At 38.6% G+C, this 24,139-nt stretch overlaps 1 long non-coding RNA gene across 1 annotated transcript; it reads left to right on the plus strand.

The window, feature by feature from the left end:
• The first annotated feature begins 247 nt into the window (after positions 1-247).
• On the plus strand, positions 248-22,746 carry LOC135327459 (uncharacterized). The gene is made up of 4 exons (XR_010387604.1): positions 248-718; positions 5,437-5,565; positions 12,772-12,871; positions 22,383-22,746. It is a non-coding gene; the product is annotated as an uncharacterized LOC135327459 (long non-coding RNA).
• Positions 22,747-24,139: the final 1,393 nt, after the last annotated feature.

Below are 24,139 nucleotides of genomic sequence, written 5' to 3' on the forward strand. Positions count from 1 at the left end.
GCGGGGCTGGGAGGAGAGGGCACGGGTGGCGGGGGAGGGACCAATCCCCTCCGTAGTCGCTCCAACAGGAACTCCGTGACGGCCTGTCACAGAGCGACAGGTACTTAAAAGAGGCGGGGCGAGGCCAGGCAGCCAATCGGAGCGGCGGGGTGGAGGGCATGCGCTCATCGCCTGCCATTGGGGGTAAGTAAAAGGGAGGGAGGTGGCTAGTGGCGGTTTGCGCCAATGAGCGTGAGTCTGCGGGCGTGGCGTACAAGTCACGTGAAGGTGCAGGCGCCGTCAGTAGCGGCGAGCCCCTTCAGCGGCTCCCGGCGCAGGGCAAGGACGCTGCGGTGCGTATGGGCTGGCGGGGCGGCACCGCTCCCGGCGTGCTCTGCGCGAGGTTCCCCCTCCTCCAGCTCCGTGGCGTGAAGCATACTGGGAGTCGTAGTCAGCGGGGTGGAGGCGTCCTTGTGGCCCTCTGCGCTCGAGGGGCTGCTCCAACGGTTCTAACAGCTCTAGCTGCTCTCGCTTGCCGGGTGCTCGTCTTGTGGCACCGCAGGGTCCCGGCTCGCTCGCTGTGGGAGGGCGCAGGGGGTGACGGGAGCCAGCAGCAGTACCTGCCGTCCACAGGGAGTCCTGGGAGCTCACCTCCCTGCCCTGAGGGAGCACAGGGGTGGTGTTAAGCAGTACTCACCTGCGTCCCTGCCCTGGAGCCTCCTTTTGCTTGTCCTTCACGGTATGAACTTACTCTTTCTAGGCTCTGGCTCCTCCGGGCTTACGTACCTTTGATCCATTTGTGTAGTACGTTTAATTACCCTGGCTGGCTGCTGCAGGCCCCAGCACCAGGAATGGGCACTTAGGCAGCTAGGAGGAGTAGCTAAAGGCAAGGCCTGCCCTGTCTGAGGTCTGGGAGGACTTGCTGCCCTCACCCCTGCAAGCCAACATGGGCGGCCTGGGCCTGCCTGCCACTGCTGGGAGCTCTCCAGTTCCAAGCTGGTGCAGAGACTCACAAATGGAAGCTTTGTGGGTTTTTTTTATGTGATTTTTTTCTTGTTTTCTGCATTTTCATAATGAGATGTTATTTGGTAATCTCATAATTTCCTTAAATATTTTGTAAAACCCCAAAGTCATAAGGAAAATCTGAAGATTTCAGAAAACTGAAAGCTAGTAGAGTTTTGAGGCCTCACTCTTACTTTTTGAACAGTCACAATAAGCAGGACTCTTGCAGATGCTCAGCCTTGCGGGCCTTCATTCGAATTAATGACATAGAGATGGCAGGAGACCATGTGCTTTAGAAGCTTTGTATGGTGCTAAGCACATTCAAAATGAAAATGTGTGGTATTAAAACCACTTACACTACAAACTCCTTTTCTGGCTTTACTGCCTGAGCTTTAGACACTCCTCTTGATAGGCAAACCCAGCTTGTCAGAGGTCCTGAAATTTTCAGTTCAATTTTGCTAGAATCCATGGAGACTACACTTTTCAAAATTGGGCCCTAGCGGCCTAAAATTATTCTAATTCTTACTACTCTAGTTGTTTTTTTTATTTGCTGAAAGAAGAAAGCAATATCTTTCTTTGTAAGTGAAGTGGTATCCTTTCTATTATAGATGTTCTTTTTGTGGAAAGCCCTGTTTAACAACTCCTAGATAATGTAACTGCTTTTCCTCAATCCTTGCATTATTTTGCAGCTGTGACCAAACTGCTAAGTTTGAAAGCAAAGTTACTGTACTGTATAGTGTGTGCATGTTTGAAGATGAACACTTGGCTATAATGTTGTTCCTAAGAGATTCCATTTTTATAGTCTTTTACAATAAGATCTGGAAACTTCCAGAAAATTGTAAGGTTCAGTTTTGCTGAATTTGTCTCTTAAAAGGCTATGTTTGATTTTTTTTTTCCAGTATCGTATTCGCCGCTATTCTTGTTAAAATAGGCTAATAATATGTCCAAGAGAAATTGGCTAATAATATATTCAAGAGAAACTTAAGTTAGACATTTGTCCCTTTTCTAGTCTTTTCTGTGAGATTTGTCTAATGAGCTGACCAACTGGCATTTCAAGTGAAGGATTCTTTTTTTAATTGGCTCGTGAACAAAGAGCAAGTGGAACTAGAAATTTGCAAATATCAAGTGTTTTCTGAAATGCTTTCACTGATTTTCCAACACGCTCAATCCCGGTCTACTGTTCTGAAATGATGATGTGGTTCTCCCGTTCTAACAGTTTGGATTCTGTCTTTTGGCAACAGCAGATCAGGTTTAATGCTACAGTAGAGGAACTGCTTTAAGTGGTGGTGGTGGTGTATATAGGACACCTTTATCTTTTCTCTCCCTCCTCCTCCCGTCCCCAACAAAGACCATTTCTCTAGTAGATGAGGAGTCAGATGGGGTTGGTGATGCACATCAATCTGGAAGAACGTGAATATCAGCACTTCTTTTTTACATAAGCTTTAATATCAGTGTTAACTTGTTTTTATTAGGAAATTTTTTATTTAGAAATTATTGCAGATCTTGATATGGATGAAGTTATATAGTGCTCACTCTAAATTTCACTGCTATAACTTTTACTTTCACAACAGTGAGGTTTTATCATTTTAACTATACTAACAGAGTTAAATCAGACAATTTTCTGAGAATAGACGAGCCCAGACAGAGGGGCTTGATTTATTCGAATGCTGACTAGTGGTAAAGTGTTTCCTTGACCCTGGTAACAAATGATATTGTTCCATATTCATTTTCAAGCCATTCAGAAGTCTGTACTGTTGAGTACCTCAGCGTTCAGATAATGAACTTTAGTGGTAGCAAAAGCACAGTTCTAGTAAAAGCTTTTATTAATGTTTCTGTAAATAAACTGTTTGAATTTTTGTATGAAATAAGATTTATTAGTCTCAATAAAATCGATCAGATACACGTAGATCAAAATTCATAGCCTCTTGTAGTTAGATGGAAGGATTCAATGATTTTGTCATTATTGCCATGACAGAAATGGAAAGTTTAGTTCTGTAGAGGACATGCAAAACTTGTCTACTGAACAACTGCATTCAAGCTGTAGTTGTTACAGCTTGATGGGATGGAAATTTTTAATCTCTTTTTCCTCCTATCCTCTTGTGTTCCTACTTTTTGTTTTAAGGTAATTTGGTTTTATTTGTTCTACTGTGTGTGGTGATGTTTTCTTTGAACACAAAAAAACAAAAAATGTCCACATTAGTGGTTGAGGAGTTGAATTTGCCTAACAACCATGAATGATTTTGCACATGGAAGATAACTTCCCTCATCTGAGCTTGCAAAATAATATCCAAATGCCATAAGAAAAAAAAAAAACCCTTATTTAATTTTCAAGCATCCTTAACAGTGGAATTATTAAGGGAATAATGCCAAGTGCAGAATTCATGTTACAGTTGTACAAACTGGAGAATCTTGGAAGTTGTGGATCTGCAAACAGGAAAATGTCAGATGAAAACTGATTTCTTAAGAAAGCAACCATGTATCACTAATATTCAGCCTGCTGTTGAAAGAATGGTAAACAAAATTCATGCAGGAGAAACTAGACACATGTGTAATAAAGTATTAATCAGAAGTACAGATTTATGGTTGGGGGAACAATTCATACTTCTCAGCAGGCTCTATTGGCAACAGTTCAGCATAGTTTATAAGCAGGAGTAGGTACCTCTGTTAAGAAAGCTATAGCTTCAAAAACCTGTTTAGGTTTGAGACGAATAAAAGAGACTCTTAATCCTTCCAACTTGTTTGTCTTGTAGATGAATAAGTTTGTAAGTTTGTTGTTAAAATTTTTGTGGATGGCTTTAGTAACTAATGAAACAATATTTCCTAGACTAAAGGATATTACAGTGTAAGCAGTACAGTGCTGCATAAATTAATGTATTTGGTTTCAGTGATTGTGCTCAGTTCATAGCCTGTATGGTCATTGTTGAAAAATGTATGGCAGTGTTTAAACCAAAGAAAACATAAAACTTGAGATTTTCAAGGGTAATTATGTGCAACAGTATTTAAATAATAGCTGTATATTAGACTCTAAGTAGACAAAATGGCACAAGTTTAAACTAATTTTAGAATCAGTTTAATTAAGCAGGTGCAGCCCTTTGTGGAAACATGTAAATTGCTTAAGACAGTTGTAAACTGATGTAAGATTGTCTACAAATGGCTTTGCACTTGTGTAACTGTAGTAAGTTTTAAAATTGATTTAAATTAAGCTGGCACAACTGTTGCATTTAGACAAGGCCTTAGTCTAGCATGTAATTCAGCAATAACAGTAGAAGCTTGACTTACTGCTGATAGTGTTCTGTCATGATTTCCTCCTTCCTTTCCAAGAATTTAAAAATGTGTTGCTGTACCTCTGCTTCTCCTGTCTTAATTCTGCTGCTTAGTTTCTCTTTCCTGTGACTTGCAGAGCAATAAAAGGTCGCTCCAGTTTACACACATGGACCTGCCAGGAATCACAAAGGAAGTGGCAGGACTCAGTACTTTTTCCTCTCCCTAGCTAGCTCCTGGCATACTCTTCTGTTGCTAGCACCTTTTGCATCAAACTTATCTTCCCTTTTTGGGAGGAAAAACAGGATTTTTTCCTCCAGCAGACTTGTACCAGCTCTGCAAAGATCTCTTCCTTTGTCACAATAACTGAGTCAGAGGCATATACTGATCCTTTCTTTAAATAAATTAATACCATACTCAACATTGTATGTATATATGTGTGTGTGTATATATATTCTCTCTCTCTCTCTCTCTCTCTCTCTCTCTCTCTCTGTCTCTCTCTCTCTCTCTCTGTCTCTCTCTTGCACATGCGCACACGCACACAAACACACCCACACACCCTCTGACATTTAAAACTTGCGGACCTCTGAAGTACCCTTCTTAAAGTGTTGTGTCTTGTCATCACTAATGTTTGCAAGTACCTTAATCAGCACTTGGTTGTTGTTGGCAAATGCTTCAACCAAGTGTTATTGCAAAATGTGCGTTGTGTTTTCCTTCTGCTAAGAAGGAATGTGCTTCTTTTGGATGATCAGCAAATGAAAAATGTAAAGGCCATTTACTTCAGGAATGTCACTACATTGGCCCCATCAAACAGCTGAAGAGTGACATTAAGCACATAAATGCCAAGTCCCCAAAAGTTACAGATACTGGGTCTTTGGGACATCAAAACTGCTAAGGGGCCCAGCTGGAAAATAAAGCTAGCCTCTGGAGAATGGAGTAAGATACATCTCTATTTCAAATATATGGGATCTGGTACTGCTTAGTTGCAATTAAAGTGGATCTTGTCACTATACTGAAGTGAAGGGGGAGGGCAAAATTCAGGAAAGAGGCATTCTGCAGTTAGCTGTAACACCAGTTGCATGTTATAGTGTCAGGATAGATGCCTGGAAACTCAGATGACAAGGGAGGGAGAGAGAAGATGGTTTGGATGGTGTTATTTAAAGCCTGCTGAAATCTGTGTGATTTTTTTGTTAGCAGGACTTCCATCACCCTTTACTGGTATTTTTCTTCATTGTCTCCCTCACCAAAACATTCCACACATTTCGGATATGAATTGAATGCAGGGGAAGGGGAAGAGAAGATGGTATCACTTGCACGTTGCCTGTAAGCTATTGCCATGTTTTTTCAAAGTTTAACGCTTCTGATTTTATTTTGGCTCACAAATTTCAGCAAGTTGTTTACCTTGGAAAGTTCTTTATAGTATTAAAAATATTGTCTTCAGTACATTAACTAATTCAGGTGGAAAAAAGTTGAAGATCATACAGTGTAATGTCAGCAAAGAATTCCCCATGCCTGAAAAAGAATTTGCTATGCATTTTTTCCCCATAATCGGGTTTGTAGTCTAAATGCATCTAGCCTTGAGGAAAGAGAAGTTATTTTGCAAAGGATTGTTTCCAGTGTTTTTCTGTTCCTAGCAATTCAGACTAAATATTTTCTCCTTGCTACTTTCTAGAATCCTTGCAGATACTCTTCTAGTCAATTGCTGCATTAATAACTGCATCAGAATTGCAAAAGGATGTAAGTGCTTTTGTTGTAGAGTGAGCTGTGCCAAAATTCACAATGCCATACAAAGCAGGAGTTTACGCATGCTTCGGCATAGTGTAATTTCAACTGATCCTCACATATAGGTCTGAAGTGAGGACTCTGTCATTGTCAATAAGAGAATTGAGCAATGACTGTAATTTACATTGAGCTCTTAACTTGAATATTTTGGCAGCTGCAATTGCATCAAATATTATGTCTGCTTCACAAGTGCAAAAATTACTATATTGCAGAAAAGTTACTAAGGGGCATTTAATGACTTCTGTATGCATATAGGCTGAGGACACTATACTCTGTAATATTTAATCTGTGGGTCTTCAGTTCTTTCCACAGGAATCTCATAATAAATGACTGTAGCACTTTAATGCCAAATTTATTGCTATCCAGTTGAACTTTCTGGCATGTTTTAAACTTTTTTTTAATTGTAGTTGTATCTAGAATCATGAATGTTAATGTTTAAAATCATATCCTGAGGAAACTGATCTGACAGTAATTAATCCTTACTGCTAAACCCTCTTTCTGTGCATCCCTTTTTTAACTATTTGTTCCACGTTTTTAGTTCTTAGGGCACTTAGAAATCCCTATTGATACTTTATGCCCGTTATTGATAAGTGCTCCCAGAGTTAAAAGCCCAGATAGAGTTTCAGATTAAATTATCAGAAGAAAATTTCTGATTTCTAAAAGAAAGCAGCCATGTAAATCTGAGATAAAAGTAAAGATGCTTTCTTTTGTGATTGTATAAGAAGTGCTGCTGCAAAAACATGACTTTGACCAGAGGATAAACTCTCCTGCCAAAGCAGTTGAGCCATTGATCAAGTCAGACACTTGTGGGACACACCACTCAGATTACATGCCTATTGTGTGCCCTGGTTTCCTTCCTTCAAGTGGCAATCAGCCAGAGTAAGGTACTGTTATGTAACAAGCCATCTCTTAACTTTTAAAAAGCTTTCTTGATGCTTCCCGGTGTGAATTGCATCCTAGAGAACTTTTTCTTGCTATTGTTTGTTCCTCTTATGCTCTCTATACTTCTGCATTTAAAAACCCTTTGGGGTTGCATGAAATTGTCTTTTCCATAAATATGCAAAGATGGCTTACAGATACTGATTTAATAACTCTCCGCCCCTGGCACGCACACACACACGCGCGCGCGCGCGCGTACACACACACACGTTGATATTCTGTCTCATTTTCCATTTTTGTAAAATGGAGCCAGTGTTGCTTGAGACCATCTAAAGTTGCCTAGACCTGTTCAATAATTCTTATCTCATTTTTGCTCTTTTCTGAACTAGCCCACATACACATTGGTTTTGTGCAAAGGGCTATTGTTCGGTGCTGCCTTAGCTTCCTTGTGCCAAGGAGATCTCAGGGTAGGAATAGCTAAACTGTTGACCTTCAGAATCTATGGGTGAGAGGTGGATGAATCTTCCAACTGTTCCCTGTACTGATGCCTAAAGTGTGTATCATTATATATAATATCCAAGTGTTACCCTGCTCAATAGCCTTTTCTGTCCCACAGGCCACTGTGTCAGACATCCAGACTGTATGTCAACTCCTATGCCTGCTCTCAACTTCTGCCATTTTACGTGCAGTGTCATAAGGAGTGTATCAGTGTTCATCTGAGAGATGTGTTTTGTGAGTGTAGGTGTGGGTACTTGATTGTCTATTTTTAGTCTTTCAGGTGTACAGAATAAAGTTAGTGTGTGCCATCTCCTGCCTCTTTTGAATGTGCACTGACATGACTCATGTCAGCAGAGTTCTAATGATGACTGTTAGGAGTTGCTGTGGCAGCAGAGAGGACAGTGCAGACATTTTTTGTTATTTTATTATGATTTAAGGAAAGAAATCAGTGTCAATGTGATGGCATTGTGAAAAAGAAATCTGTGAATATTAAAGGATCTTCCCCAACAAATGATTGTTGCAAAGGAAGTGAAATCTGGGAGCTATATTACTAACTGATGCCACTATTATATAAAAAGGGGCAATTATAAGGAAATTTAAAATTAATGTCCGGACTACTGAAGGACTTGATTCTGAAAGTTCACTTTACTGAGAGTCAGCTGTTCAGAAGTACTCGGAAAGTGGTTGTGAAATTGTTCTAGATTCAGGCCTGAGAGCACAAGCTGCCCTCCGCCCCCCAAAGGTTTGTACCCTCTGTATCACCAGGGGCACTGCAGGGAAGAAGCTTGAACTTCACGCTTGAGCTTGAACAGGCTCTCAGACTATGTTGAGAACTACATTCGGAAAGGATGATGAGAGTTATGGATGAATAAAATACAGTCATGAATGTTAGTGTTTTCTTCTCAGACTGTTTTCTGAAATAAAATTCTGACTACGTGTCTAATCATTGTAGAAGTTCATCATCTTGTCATCTAATAAGGCACCTATGGTTTCCAAGTCCACAGGCAAGGTGGACAGAGAGGGTGACCAAACTATCTGCATCATGGTATCTTTTTGCTGGCTATCAGGAATTTTTTGCTTTACTCAAAAATCTTCCTAATTACGTACTATTCTTGTTTACACAACACCAGAATATTCAGTATTATGCTTAGAAGCCGTACGTGTATATGGTTCACACAACTTTTTTTTTTTTTCAGAGAATGGCATTTATTAATATCAAGAATAAGTTTAGGAATTTCCAGCTTAATGGACCTCTTTATTTAGAGAGAATACTCCCATATGCTTGACATACAAGATTACAAATAATTGACCAAGAGTACTAATGAAAGTATTAGCTGTTAGTCTTAATTTGCTGAATTCATGTGACTTCCACAGATACAAACCCTGATTTTTATTGTGAGCAGATGGTAAGATTTGTGTAGAGATCATATGCAAATTTTACTGGGTTGTTAATTACTAACACTTGAAGTATTAGGCATAGTAATCTTTTCTTATTTCTGCAACAATTACCCTTCTTCTGGAGAGAACAGTGGCATCTTTTAGCCTGTGACTTTTCTGCTTGCTTTATTAACTCAAATCGTGTTAGATAACAAGGGGGAGACAGTGTTCAAATGCCCTTTTAACAGTCAGAGTCTTTTTGTCAGGCTTGGGAGAATGCATTGCATTTTTGTCCCTGCATCCAATGGTGGCCTATAGTGTAGCGTGCACTGTCCTAATCTGAATTGTCAAGTAGAAGTTTTATGTGGTGTCTTCTAATGTGATAGGAGAAAATTCTTATTAACACAGTCACTACTAGTTCTCACAGCCAGAAACTGGGAAAGCTGTGAATACTAAGTATGAAGAATGACTGTATTTTATTCAATACTTTATTTTAGTTGAGATAGAGATAGGCTTCTGAAGATCAGACAGATCTTCCGGAGTATTATAAGCACTGGCTGTCAGCATAATACAATTATGTTTTGGAGTACTATAGAGAGTCCTAAAAATTTTGAAACACAAGGTCAAACTCTGAGTGCTTCTAGCTATACAATTCTGAATCATATTAATTTATGACAGGAAGGATTTTTCTCTGTATCTGTCACACATTAACAAAATCTGAGGAACCACAGATCCCCATTAGGATTAAAAAGTGAAATTTCAGTATTTTAGTTTTTCTGTGTTGATATTCTATTATTATCCTTTCATTCAAACAGCCAACATCATAGCACCTTGTTTCTTGACAAGGAAGCAGTCCTGCTCAGCTTCCTAAGCACCAATGCAAGATAGGGCTGTAAGAAATGTGTGTGTTAAGCTTTCCTTTTCTCCAGAATGAAACGTGTATTATATTAATAACTTTTTCTATCCTTCCTGGCCTGAGAAATGACTGTCTCTCAATGCAGGTTTTTAATTTGGCAATTAGACATTCTTGTGCTTTATGTTAAGTTCATTTTGGAAGCAGTACTCTCATCATTCCTAACCATCGCTTTTTATTAACTGTTGGGAAGCCACCCCTTTGTATATTGGGAGATTAACTGTAATTAGATTCCATCTCACTAAAGCACTGCTATGTAAACCACTTCACCTCTTGTTTAATTGAGTAACAGAAAGTAGAGAGGCTTTATGTTAACAAGGAAAGAATGAATATTTAAATTTGCCCAAATGATATTATGGCTCTTCTGGGCCTCTTCATACAGAGATACTGGTGTTGCCTCCGTTCTTACTCTTACGTAGTCCTTATTTTCAGGCATCCTCAAGGCTTGAGAAATGCTCTGGAGTTATAAATAATACAGAGGTTGCAGAGTTGTGATGTTGAGTGTTCAAAACAAGCTCATCACTGTATATATGTCATGAGTGAATAAACATTGCATATGTATCTAGACAGCTCTGAATTTTTGGAAAAATACCATCTCTTAGGCCTAACATACAGGTGGCAGATCTTTTTCCCATTGCAGGGCCAGTTGCTTTGGTAACAATGCTTACAGATTTGAAAGTGCTGTCTGTGAATCCCTGTCGTGGGTTCTGCCAACAACCTCTAAGGAGTTTGCAAAGGAAAGCCTAATGCCAATGACCTTAAATCAGCTATAGAGAGGTACATCTTCACTGGAAAAATTTTGGGGGTGAACAAATGGAAAACTGTTGAAAATAGCCACTCTGTTGCAATGTTTACTCTCTTGGTCTAATAGTCTCCTACTGTGAGCAAGGAACTGCCCCCATCCTGTCTGCTGGGAAACAGAGTTCACATCTAGACTGAAAGAACTAAAATCCACTATAGCATATTTTACTATTTTACTTTTTAGGTACAGAGTCCAGTTTTCAATGCCTGCCCCTAAAGCTAATACAAACCAGGTTTCTCAGAGCTCTGAAGAAGAGTACTGCAGATTGACAGATGTCCTGGTTTGATCGGAGATGAACTTATCCTTAAACCATTTAGCACTAAGCAGTCCTAAATTTCCTGCACTTCAGCTGTGTAGCAAGGGTCCCTATTGTGGTACCTGAAGCAGAGAGGAAAAAAGCTATGATGACAGTTGCGGGAGACTTTCCTTCAGTTCTAGAGAAACATAAAAAGTGCTTTAAATCCTGAATTGTTACCCAGTGACTATGATGGATGGAAAAGAAAAATGCCTTTGCCTTAAGGATCACATATGAAATCCTAATCAGCAGGCGCATTCTTGGTGCTTAGCTACCTGGTTAATCTAAGCAACTTGCCTACAGTAATAGAGTTAAGCATTTCTTGCTGAGAGTTTTCAAATTCTTTTGTAGATAGAGTTGCTTGGATTCTGAATGGGCTGCCTGAGTCCAAAATAGCAAAATGGGGGTTGTAAGAGGAGAAAAACTGTAGATTTGCTGTTAAGGTTTCCATCTAGGTGAGGTGCTGCCTGGGTACACTTATAGTGACATATGTGTTAAACTAATGTTGCTTCTGTCACATCCTTCCTAGAAGAAGGATGATGACACAGCTGACTGTTAATCAGGGTCATCGTGATAGCTTCTTGCAGAAGCAGTTTGGTTCAGATACTGGTCAAGCAATCATCTCCTCCTATAGACATTTTTCTAGGTAAACTGTTTCAGATCTCCGTTTGCTAGGAAAATTACCAGAAGAGCTATGATTTAAAAAAAAAAAAAAAAATAGTTGCAGTACAACCTCTAGAGTTCAGATTGCCTTGGACATTTGTATTTTGGTTGTATGCCTGGATATAATGAAAGAGCCAAATTTGAAGCTTTCCTCTAACAGTAGATGAGATGAGGCTGTCCCATAAGTGATGGGAGCAAGGCTACCTGCAAGTTGGGAATATTTTTATGCAATCCATTTTTCTAAGATCTATTCTGGCATGTTTTCTTGAAGACTGTCATTTAAAAATTGTTGAAATACATAAGCCTTATGTCAAGCAGTTAAGCTAGTATTTCACTGTAAGCACGTGAATAGCCCCATTAAAGTGCGTAAAGCTAGTCTTATGATGAAGTGTTTTGGTGGATCGAGTCCCTAGGGAATTCAATGTGCACAAGAAAATAGATCTAAATGTGAGCATTGTTTCCAGGTTTGGTGGAAATATCTTTACTTTTTATGTGTACTTTTTATTATACCTTTCCCTTGAATGCACTTTTAATATAATTCAGCTGTTCAATAAGTCAGATATGGGAGCTGTGCCATAGACGTGCCTTGCACCTCCTTTCCTCCCTCCCCTGAAATTGCATTTGATGAGTATATCATTGCTATTTATCCATGTTACTATTTTATTAAGAATTATAACATGCTGAAAAATCGTAAGATACCATTCTTTTCAACAGCCTAAGGGCTGGATTTGTGCACTGTTCCATACTGTTCTATAAGTACAGAGAAAGTGCAAGACATCACCTGCCCTCCTACTCTAACTGAGCATAATACCAGTCATTGTGCTCAAGAAACTCTATTATCTCTCTGCAAATAGGATTAAGTCACTGCTGTCAGTAGGAGTTATTCATAGTTTGTTTTGGAAGAATCAGCCCACAGAAATGGATCTCAGATTTTTATTTTTGGTGAGGGGGGTGTATATGCTCTCAAGAAGATGCATGGGATGTATCCTGAAGGAAGTGAGAGTGTGAGGAACTCAAAGTTACTCAAAGACCACCCAACATAAAACAGGAAACTCTATATGGTCCCAGTGTATGACCCTTCTATTCCCTTTGGAGAGGAGAGAAGGCAATAGCTGAGGCTACATATCATTACAAGGTCAGCCACTGCTCTCTGCTGTAAGGGGTGAGTAGCTGGGGTCATGTAGAGCATTATCTGCTAAGATTTCTGAGGAAGGATTTGTAACTGGATGCCCAGGAGCGTCTCTTAAACTCTCTCCCTGTTGGGGCAGGGGTCAATAGGTGAGGCCTCCCGTTCATTCTGTCATTTCTTTTGGTTTCTAGGTGACCTGAATTGCATGGCAGAGCAACTTAATCTTAAGTGGCTATAGATGGAGTTCAAGGTGACTATGCTAATTTTAGGCATCTCAGTAAATACCCCAAGGTAGGTGGGAAGAATCCAGGCCACTGTGTCGTTTTTCAGAAGTTCTCACTGATACAATGAATCATTTCTCTCTCTAACTTAGTAGATTCACAGTTCAAATTGGGCTTCAGTATCTATTGTGCAACCTTTGTTTGCATGTACAACTTTGCTATTTAATTTTGCTGTGGGCATACAGCAAGTTGTGTTGGACCAAAGTCAAAGGTAAATAAGTCACCAATGTAATATTTAGACGCATAACTGTAATACAGTACTTGTGAAATGTTACTTAAATTTGAATCATTGATTTTATCTTGTTGCAATTTTAGAACCATTAGTGGACTTGTCAAATTACTCAGCCTTATAGTCTTCCAGAATAGTGAAGCAGAGAGTTTTCGTAAGGTGCTGTGGTTGTCAAGAAGCATCTTCATATAATATATGAATCATAGAATTTAGAGATAGGAGACACCTGTTAGGTCACATAGTCTATCTCCTTGCCACCGCAAAATGGTTCTCTACCATACATTTTTCCAGTGCTTTATCCAATCTAGTTTTAAATATCTCTGCAAATAATAAGATTTGACCACTTCCCTTGGGAAAATATTCAACCTTTTTTTCAAAACCATCTCATGATATTTTCTGTTATATTTGGCATGCATATTCATATACATATACTGCTGTCCTTTAAAAAAATGCATATTTTTTTAAAGGTCAGTGATTTGTTATCTGATCTTTTCTGGGGGAGATGGAGAGAAAAACTTAAAAAGTATTTTTCCGGTCCAATGCCGTAGCAGATGTTGAGGTTTCACAATTTTTTTTCATATATATTTTGCTTCAGCAAGGGGCCCTCCTAATGAGCAAGAGAGGATATACTATTGAAAAAATACTTATGAAAACATCCTGACTAAAAGAACCAAGATTCCCCTGTTACCATGCCTTTTCATCACAGCCATTTCATGTACTGCTAGTTGCAATGATAGGTAAATAAAAGAGTAAGCAAAATGAGATTTGCAAATTATATTTATGTTAAAAATATTACATTTATGTTAATTTCATTTCTACATGTCTTTGCTACTGTCCTTAACAGTTCTTACTGCCAACTACTCTAAATCTTCATAGGCATTGCTTCTGAACTAACAATGTTATCTTTGAAACAAGTCTTGCTAAAAGATTAAAGATCAAATAAACAATGTTGTAAAGACACAAAAAGCTAACATTCACTTCCATTTTGTTTCCACCTTTAATGAAGCTTTTACTGTTCCTGCTCAAAGATGCCACAGAAATCATTTCTAGTGTTCTAAAATACATTTTAGCACATCTATTTGTCCATAACTACAACTATCTGACAACTCTTTGGGACAACTTATGTGATAATAATGACTTGCTGTATAAGAGTGTATAGTGAGGTGATTAATAGAAAGCTCAGAAACTAAAACAAGTCAGCTTAAATAAATAAGCTCCAAAACATGACTTGATAAACTAGTTTGTATCAAAATAAAGTGAATATTCCAATTTAATGGAAAAAAAAATAAAACTTTTATTCATTTTCCTAATACTTATAATCCTAATTAAGGACTTCCAGTATTACTATTCTTGGTAGTATATTCATGGTTACAATTTGGCATGCTTAAGGTCCTTAATGAGTTGCGACTTAATAAAATAACATGAATGTCTACATAGCAGTAGGTCAGTTCATGCCGTAACAAAGTGGGTTGAAACGCCTATGGCTTTAATCCCTTCATTACACACAGCAAGTTCCTGATGTTTTCCATCTGTAATGATAAATGCCTTAAGAAACAGGAACAGACTCTCTCCCCTCCCTTCCCAAAGTACTAATGAGACTTATGCCCATGCTAAAATGTGATTCAGTACTTAAGCACTTTTAAAATAATTTGGATTAGGCACATGCCTACATTCTCTTCTAGTAAGGACTTTAGTTTTGTGTGTAGGATGCCTGCGGGGATTTTTTACTTAAAATTAAAATGCGAGTTAAGGTAAAATGAATCCATAAGAAAGTAGTGCTCCCATCTGAGGAAACTTGCTACTTTTGCTTGTTGAAGTCACTCAGCAAAATAAGCAAATGAACAAACTTGTTGTCCAGGAAACTAAAAATAGAAATCTTCAAAATTTGTGTAGCATTCCTGAGAAGAACCTCTTGCACTGGACTAAGTTTCTTCCAAGAAATCTTCCCACCAAAGCTTCAAATGACTGAGGAAATGTCATGTGTTTCACTAGTCAGGAATTTACTGGATAACCAGCACTGGCAGGAGCCAAAACCACCCTGAGCAAATGTGATTAGATTGTCATTAATCAGGCTTCATGTCCAAATGGCAGTTTCCAGAAAGTAAAATCTTATTTCCTTTAAAAAATCAGTCTTTGTCTCCTTCCTGCTCTAACCCTGGGCATTTTTTTAAATTTTTAAAGCTGATGAATATCTCTAGTCATCTCTCATATCATACATCTACACTGCCATCTAGCAATGCAGGTACTGCTCCTCGTGCTATTTTAAAGTTGGCTGAGGTGTGTCTGGCTTGGATACCAAACATAACATAGCCACACAGGGGCCAGGAGCTCCATTTATACTGTTTTGTGAAGTATTTATTGGCTTTTCCAGTCTTTACTGAGACCCATCCTGCTTTGGGATGTACTTTTCTCAGTGCCCAAATAAGTTAGTTAAAAATGAGCTTTGATTGTTACACACAAGCTACACTGCCAAATGTCAAACCAGCGTAATTTTTATTCCACTCAAAGTTTCACAGGGTAAAGAATTAGTAGCATGTCAAGACCCCTCTGGAGGGAATAAAGAGCTTCCCAACATGTAAGTGGTCTGAGGTGGCTTCAAGCTGAATAAATTACAATACAGGATTTATATCACTATCTTGAGAGTTTATAGTATTTGATTTCTCTCCACAAGAGGTTCATAAATGACCATGTTCTGTCAGAGCAATGGATTTGGAAACATCAACCTCAACAGAGAATCTTATAGCAGCCTAGACTATTCAGCCCAATCCTCAAGCCATTTAGCATAAAAGCAATCAAGCAAACCAACTTCTCACAACACTCCTACCCTTTTAGATTACTTACCTGAGAGTTATTTTTACAAGTTTCCATTTTCATAATATATTTTTATTACCTTTGACCAGAAAGATAATTTTTTCAAGCAAGATGCAGCAATAATCCAGTGTGCTGCGCTTTGTTCCAGACTGTATTTTATTGTTTTTTCATAGTAGTAGTAACAAAAATAATATTTAACACTTGTATAGTACCCCATGTATTGAAAAGAGCTTTACTTGCTACCATCTCTAGGATAGCTAGATGTTATATCTCCATTTTAGAAGTAAGCTGAATCAGAAGATGTTTAACAGCCGCCCTTCATAAAGTAGCCGTAGTTGCTGCTTTCTGAAATCTCTGTTGTGCAGCTGCGGTTTCCAGAGGTTCTTGGCACACCCACCTTTTCTGTTACCTTCAGTGGGGGAATTGGTTACTGCTCTGAAAGTGTGAACTAAGGAGTGTAATTGGCAGGGTGCCTGGATTTGAGCAGGCTGTCATTGCCTTATGTTTGCATTCTTCCCTTCAGGCTCCGGCTATTTCATGGCACACCTACGCCACTGTATGCTCCACCCATCTCACAGCCACAGTCCACTGCTAACCTCAGCAAACAACCTCATGGTCTCTAGCCACTCTACCCTTCCTTTCTAATCACCTTCCGTCTATCAATCCTCTCTGTAGTCCTCCTTGTTTACCTTCTGGTTTGTCTATGCAGTCTCTCTAATTCTTGTCCTTGCCTACCATTGTTCTTTTATTCTCACATTCCTGTGCCTGCTTGCAAATGGCTGAAAAATCTTCATGGTATAAGCACAATGAATTTACCAGTCAATAATAATGTTAAAATGGAACTAAAAGCAATGTACTATCATGTATTTCAACTCCCCACCTTGCTGCCACCATCTTTTATATGCAGGAGTTCACATACAGCGCTGCTTTCCTTCCCTCCTACCCTTACATTTACTTCACACACACAAAAACACACATCTGTTTTCCTTTCTCCAATCAACAGTAAGATTTAGCAAATGTGTATGTATTACTGCTCAAGTAAAAACACAGTGAAAATCCCACTGGTCTATCTGTGGATGTGCAGATAAAACATTCAGAATGAAAATGCCATCAGTTTTATCCTTTTGTGATAAATTTTGTACAAGAACTTGTCAAGAAAGTATTTCTAGTGCAGGAAAAGAGCAGAAGGCAGCATGAAAGATTGTCATGTAGGACTCTGTGGTACCTGTACTGGTATTATTTCATAGTAGAAGACTGATCAGTTTCATGTGTGACTATTTAATATGCATTAAGAGGTACTTGTATTTTTAGTATTTCTGCAGATGCTGCTTATGTGTGAATTTATTACACAGGACAGCATGAGAGTTTTTTTATCACTGACTTTTAATCAAAACTGGGTAGAAAATAAAATTGGATAATCCCCTTTTTCATTTTGGGGGAAATTTCTTTTAAAAATAGTTCATCTCTTCCCATGTTGGTTTAAGTACAAAAGTTCTGATCTGAGATGGGCTCTTGAACAAAGGTCTAATTTAAATATAGATAGAAAAGGGCAAAATTTTTCTACATGCAAAGTTTTAGCATATTCTAGCAAAATCTGCCAGTGCATGTTGACTGTTATTTACAGAAAAATCCCAATAAATACCTATACTAAGCCTCTCCCCCAGGTATCTTGGAATGCATCTCGGGAATATCATCATCTCCAAATAGCGGTTTCATGGTTAAAGTTGTAAAACTTTTTCTTTTAAAAGATTTTAATCCCAACCTTCATAGAGAAAAACTCTTTTCTCTTAACTTTTGCAGTGTGATGTGTAGTCAGAAGAAAGTTATTTAGAAAAGACTTAAGTTTAACTGGACAAACTGTTTTTTAAGAGGATGGAGACTAAAAGTAAATTGTTTTCATTTTTACAACAAAGGACCTTGCTTTTTGAAAAGCCATACAAAAGCATCCTGTTTGAGGACTTCATACTCTTCTGATTAGTATGAGAAAACATCAAAGTTTTTATTAAGTAAACAGGATTTTTCCTGTAAGACTGTGTTCAATGCATTGGAGCTACTACAAACTTGAACTCAGTTTAAAAAAAAAAAAATCTATATCTTGTAATACTTAACAACTCATTTTACACATTCAGCAGAGCTGTGCCCCTGGGAAGCAAGGGAAGAGAGAAGGCAGAGAGGGTTGCCTATTTTCAGACATCATACTGTCTGTAAACCTGAGCCCATTTATCAGTTAGCTACCGCTGAAAGGAGTATTTCAGCTTCTGCTCTGCCCTGCTTCCTCTTCTGCCCTCCCTTACTTCTGCCCCCATGGTCCAGCCTCTTTTTTTACAAGCACTGGTACTTATTCAGCCACTCATGAGCTGATTCAGCTCATTAAGTCAGCAGAAAACAGTTTGTTTCTTTGCTGAGCCAGGCAGACTTTTGCAATTTCATTTGTTGTATTTGTCATGGAAGAGTCTATACAACCCCCCCAAAAGGACAATTAGTGTCCTGAAAAACATACGGTATTTTAGAAATCAGTAGGATTTAGATATTGTGCTTCAGCCATTATGAGTTCAGGGCCCAAAAATGAAATAGATTACATGTTCCAGTGGAAAATAAAATCAGGATATTCCAAAGGACAACAGCATACCAGAATCTCAGAAACATGATCAGCAAAGTTCTGTGATTCCTATCACCCCAGAATAATTGAGAAACATGTTTTTTCATTTAAAGCCCTGCTTGGATGTTATGATTTTACAAACACTGGAGAAGTCAAGGTTAAATAGGCTTTCTCTTGGATTTTAAAACTGGCACACTTTCTCCTCCTTAATTTCTCTACTTTTAGCCCCTCGTGATTTCTAGAAAGTTCAGACATGCTCAAACATGAAAACAGCGATCAACAGGGGAGAAGTCAGCATGTGCTCCATACTTTAACATGATGGGCTAGAACTGTTCATGTGGTCTCTGCAGAGGTCAGGCCTGCACAGATTATCCTGTCCACAAGGAGAATTTTTGAGTTTGCCTCTCTTGAGGCATAAGGTGGATGCTTTTAGCCTTAGCTACTACTGCCAGTGGTGTAGACAAAAGGATCTGAGCCAGTGGTTCAGCAGCTTTTTGCCTTGCTCCAGCCTGTTCTTCACCTTTAACTACAGCCATACCCTCTGAACAGCATTAACTACAACCCATCTACAGTGATATGAAGTTCTTTGCTCCACATATCACGAGAGAGATCAGAGGAACTATCTTGTTGTGAGGAAAACCTATTTAAAATGCGTGTTACTAAAATTTAAATGCATATTTTTACATTACACCTCTTAAGGAAAAGGAAGAGAAAACCTTGTATGAGGGAATGAAGTCATATGCACACCCTGAATCTGAGCATTTACTCTGCTGTAGAGAGTACAGGCACAGAGAAAACCCTCAGTGCACAGTGGAAGTCTTGCTGGATCTGTATGTTGATGTAATGATAAATTCCTGAAGGATGACAATGGTAAATTAGCTGAGTTTACAACAAACTAACTGGTGCATAATTTGACTCAAATATCTGTAATATTATAGATCCATGTAGTCTTTCCCCTCTGGAAAGAGGATATTGAGCTTCCCTTAAAGCAGAAAGGTTAGTAATACCATTTGTTCCCCTGGGTTTCTAGTACCATACAAGAAATTGATTGAGTAGAAGTTGTCAACCATGGATTACATAGATTACAGAAACTGAAAAAAGAAATGAGAGAGTCTTGTTTTGTTTAGCTTTGCCTCAAGCAGTTGAACTTGGAATGAAAAAAAAGAAAGGTTCTTCTTTGATAAGTCATAGGTCACAAGCTCTGTAGCTACTGAATTATAAATCTAAACCTCGGTCTGAACATCTTCCCAAAGTGGTCAGGATTTCCTAAAATCTATGGCGTTAGACTAGCTGAACAACAGTTACAGAGCAAACAGTTTTTAGTGTGAGCAGCATGGAAGGAGCCTCGCTTGGGCATTTATTTAAGAGAGCCTGCTTCTAAATCTTGTCCTTCAGTATGCAAATCCAGAGCCATTTTGAATACTTCCTGTTGCCTTTGCAGATAAAAAAGCTCTGTTGTAACTGCTTTTAGAAATGTTTTGTTGCCATTAATTTAGTAGTCACTTTTCTTTTTGTGGGATTTCCTGATTTAAGACCTCGAGATTTATCTATACAGAGCAATTCAGGAAAATTAATGTGAATCAGCTAAAGATGTGACATAGAAATGGAACAGTTAAACGTCATTAAAACCCCCAAGGACCTTCTTATCCAGAATTCAAGTGGTCCCAGTTTAATTTAATTTACTTCTACAGTGAAGTTAGATCATTCAAGTGTAATTCTAAAGGAGAACATCCACATCAGGGTTTAATGCAGTTTTACAGCTTCTCTTTAAAGTAAAGTCTTCAGTTATTTCTCTTTCATGATTGTCCCCATATAAATAAATCCCTAATCCCACAAGTGTTTTTAGTACTGCCTAATCCTTGACACCTCTTAATAACGGACTGCATAATCCAGATAGTGTCTATACGAGTTGCTGAACTGGAAAACATCCACATTTCAGTCCCTGCTGCATCTGTTAAGATTTGGTCCTTGACTATTGGAGGTTTATGGGCAAACTGTAGGACAGTAGTAAGACAGGGTAAGGGTTATAGGTTTTTGTCCCCCACATCAATTAGCTGATCCTAATACAACCAGACCCTCATCTAGCAACCAAGCTAAAAAGCTTTTAAGCTGATCTGTAAGAGAAATCTTTTACATCTTCATTCATATTTTCTGTGAGGGATGAACCATTTTCAGCTAAACATCACTGGTGAAAGAAAGCTTGAATCTAGCTGTAATAGGGATGCGTAATTATTGGATAGAGAACTTGAAAGTCTGCGTAGGGGATGAGATTTAAACTCCATACTGGATTTCTCAGGTATCAGTCAGCAAAGGCTGCCTAGAGGTTGTGTAGAATCAGTATATTTCTCAGCAAGCAGTTCTGTGCCTCAAGTATTTAGATAGTTTTAGGTGCAAATTTTGGTAATTTAGGTGTAATTTTGAGTAAATTGTGCCATTATGTATTTCTCCAAGGGGACTTACTGCTGATAGGGAATGATATTGTTTGAGCTGTGGTGGTAAACCAAATTTGAGATGTTAGACTTCTGCTTTGTTTGCTTGTGAATGGAGCTTTGAAGTAAAGAGACAGAGATGAAGTAAACATACAGTGTGGAAGTATGGTGGCTCTTACGGTATCCAGAGATATGAATTTCAGCCTTGTGACAAAACTGTGTGGTTGACCCTGCTATAAGTGAGGACTTGGTCATTTGGGTTCAAATGCAATCGGCTGATAGATACATCGCTCCTTTGTATACAGCTGGCTACAGAAACTGGTGTATCTTAACCATGCTAGCCTTACGAGCTGCCATGTCCAGAACAGACTTTTAAGCTCAATTACTGTCTGGATTCTGTTAACTATATTGATTAGATCCCCACTAACTACAGTGGGAGTGAGGACACCTAGCTTACATGCAGAAGCTTATGTTTAGGCGTCATAATCTAGAGCTGAGTCCCATTCTGATGCCTTTTTACTGAGCATCAAATTGTTTTTTGATCTGGATCTATGTATAGGCTCTAATGCAGTGACACAGTAAATCCAGTGTTAGAGCTCCTCGTCTTGGATGGAACCCCCCCAGCCACATTACAAAGAAGCACTTACACTGCAGGGTTAGACTTCTTCAAACTTTCTGGTGGGCTAACTTTGTTCCTGCTGACTTTATGCCAGATCGGGTATGTTCTGTATTACTCCAATTTTAGGGGGAAGCAAATATTCCTGCAGTGGCATATGGCTGTCACAAAAGCGTGAAGACAGTATGAGATCCATGTTGTATCATCTAGCAGATTCAATAGAAATATGGTTATGTGCCCACAATTAAACCAGAACAAAGTTGTACCGCTGTGTGATTGGGCACTACGGAGAACTACAGCCTTATATCCTTCTGAAATATGACTACAGGTATCTCCTCTTATGAAAAAAAATCTTTTGAAAGGCTGCTGATAATTACACTTTTTATTTTAGATCTAACTCAAAAGAAGGTAATTCCAGTGGCCAGGTACCTGTTAGCCTTGTTCTGAGTTTATAGTACTGTGACAGTATCATTATCACTTCTTTCTTCAACAGCTAGTTTTCCAAAAAGGTTTCCTTTCCAAGTATTTACAAAGGCCCTCAAAGCTTCTGAGCGTTGGTGGAATCATAGCCTGAGGTGGTCTGGCTGGAAAATGAGAAGCCACTGAATAAAGAAAGTGCTGAAATTTCACTCTCCATAGGGATTACCAGTTTCATTAGCCTCAGTGAAAACCACATTTCACTAAATTTAGACCTGCAACAGAGCTCAGTACTGATAATACATTTAATAGATGCTCTGGGCAGTGAAGTTGAAACTATTTCAAGTGATTTTCTTCAGTGTTGGATGCAGCCATCCTGTAATTTTCCTGATAACTTAGTTTTTTTCTTTCTTTGCACAGCAACTGATGCTCTTCCAAAGCAGCCAACATCCTCCATGACAAAGCTGTATCATCATTTCACAGTCTAATGTTTTTTCACCACTAACTAATATAATGTCACAGTATGATAGCACATACACTGCAAAGATACATTTTTTCCCAGTTCTGTGCTTGTGGTCAAACATTGCTGAAGAATGTAGAGGCTTTTTTTCCCCCATCTTAACGCCACCAAACTAAAGACAGAACCAGGTGGGAAAGCAATAAAAACAGACATATTCGCTTCAAAAAATGAAGATGTAGCTATTGTGTACCATGCAACATAAATGTGCCAACAAGACAAGAAGTGGAGATACAGGATGCAAAATAAAATTCAATGACAAGTGCAGTCTGTTTTCTTCATAGTATTGCTAATTGCAGAAGTATGAAATTGAATTACACTGTATCGAGGGTAGAGGAAACTACACATTTATCTCACTTTTGGTGACATCTGTGTGTTCAATTTTCTGCCTTGAATTGTTACCTTTGACAATGTACAATTAAGCTCAATCACCTCATTTTCCACAGTGCATTTTAGGAACACTTCTTCCAGATTAAATGTGCAGTTTGCTAGGGCAAAAATATTTCTTTCTAAGTAGGTTTTTGGCTATACATTTTAATTAATTTGTCTATATGGTAATGTATCAATATTTAAGAAATTGGGTAAGGATGGGCCTGATTCTTTAATGTGGAGCACCTTGTGTTATTACAGAGAAGGTGTAAAATATTCCAGTCAGTACTGGATGGCCACTTCATATACTCTTTATTCTAATTTAGAATAAGTATAAATGATTGCACAGGGAACAAGACATAAGGGAGTCAGGCCAGATAGAATTAATATCCCAGTGAAAAGATGACTGCTTTCAATGTTATTGATGTGCTGCATTTTACATGGCTGGGTGGTACCTAAAAATTTCGGGACTCTTGTGCACTGTTTCCCTAAATGTAGTATTTGATACAAAGATTTTTAGCAGAGACATTTTTTCTTAGCAGGTACTTGTGTCCCTTGTGATTGCTGTAAGAGGAAATAGCAATCTTTCCCACATTACTAAACAGGTGGGAACATTACATAGAATAGAGTCTTAATATGGAAAAGATGAACTGATCTACAGTATTTTGCTTTCTTTCTAAGGTGCATTTGATTTTCCAGGGCTCCAAGTTGGCTAAAATTAAAAATCTTAGAAATAAATATGTTTTTGGCATCATTGTTCATTAAATGGATTATCTGAAAATAACGCTCGTGAGATCCCTACAATTTTTTAAGCTTTTTTTTTGCACAAAGGAAATGGTAGCCAAGAAATTCAGTTATACTAGAAGGGTTCCCATAAAGCATGTGCTTTCAGGAGCTGTATGGAAGTCTGTGGTCAAACTGGCAATCAGATGATATAGATGAGCATTGAAAAACAGTTCCTGTCTCATAAACCCTGGCATTTTTGGTTCACAGGAATTGTGTTCCAAATAAGCAACTAGTTTGGCGGCAGGGCACCATTCCATGTTTAAAATCCTGCCTAAATTCAGATGGGTGAATCCTAACAGTGTGCAGTCTGACTAGGGATGGTGAAGAGCTATCTAGGAGAGAGTAGGTCTTCTGGGGTGACAGATGCAATAGCTGTTTCCAGCAGGCTAACCATTTAGGAATGTGGTGGCTCACTGCTGGGGGCGATTTGGATTTGTAAGTTGATTAAAGCTGTAGATTTAGTGGCTGAAACAGTGTTTTTTAGTTAATTGCTGAACTGAGTTAA

This window comes from Dromaius novaehollandiae, chromosome 2 (assembly GCF_036370855.1).
Source record: "Dromaius novaehollandiae isolate bDroNov1 chromosome 2, bDroNov1.hap1, whole genome shotgun sequence".
Lineage (NCBI taxonomy): Eukaryota > Metazoa > Chordata > Aves > Casuariiformes > Dromaiidae > Dromaius > Dromaius novaehollandiae.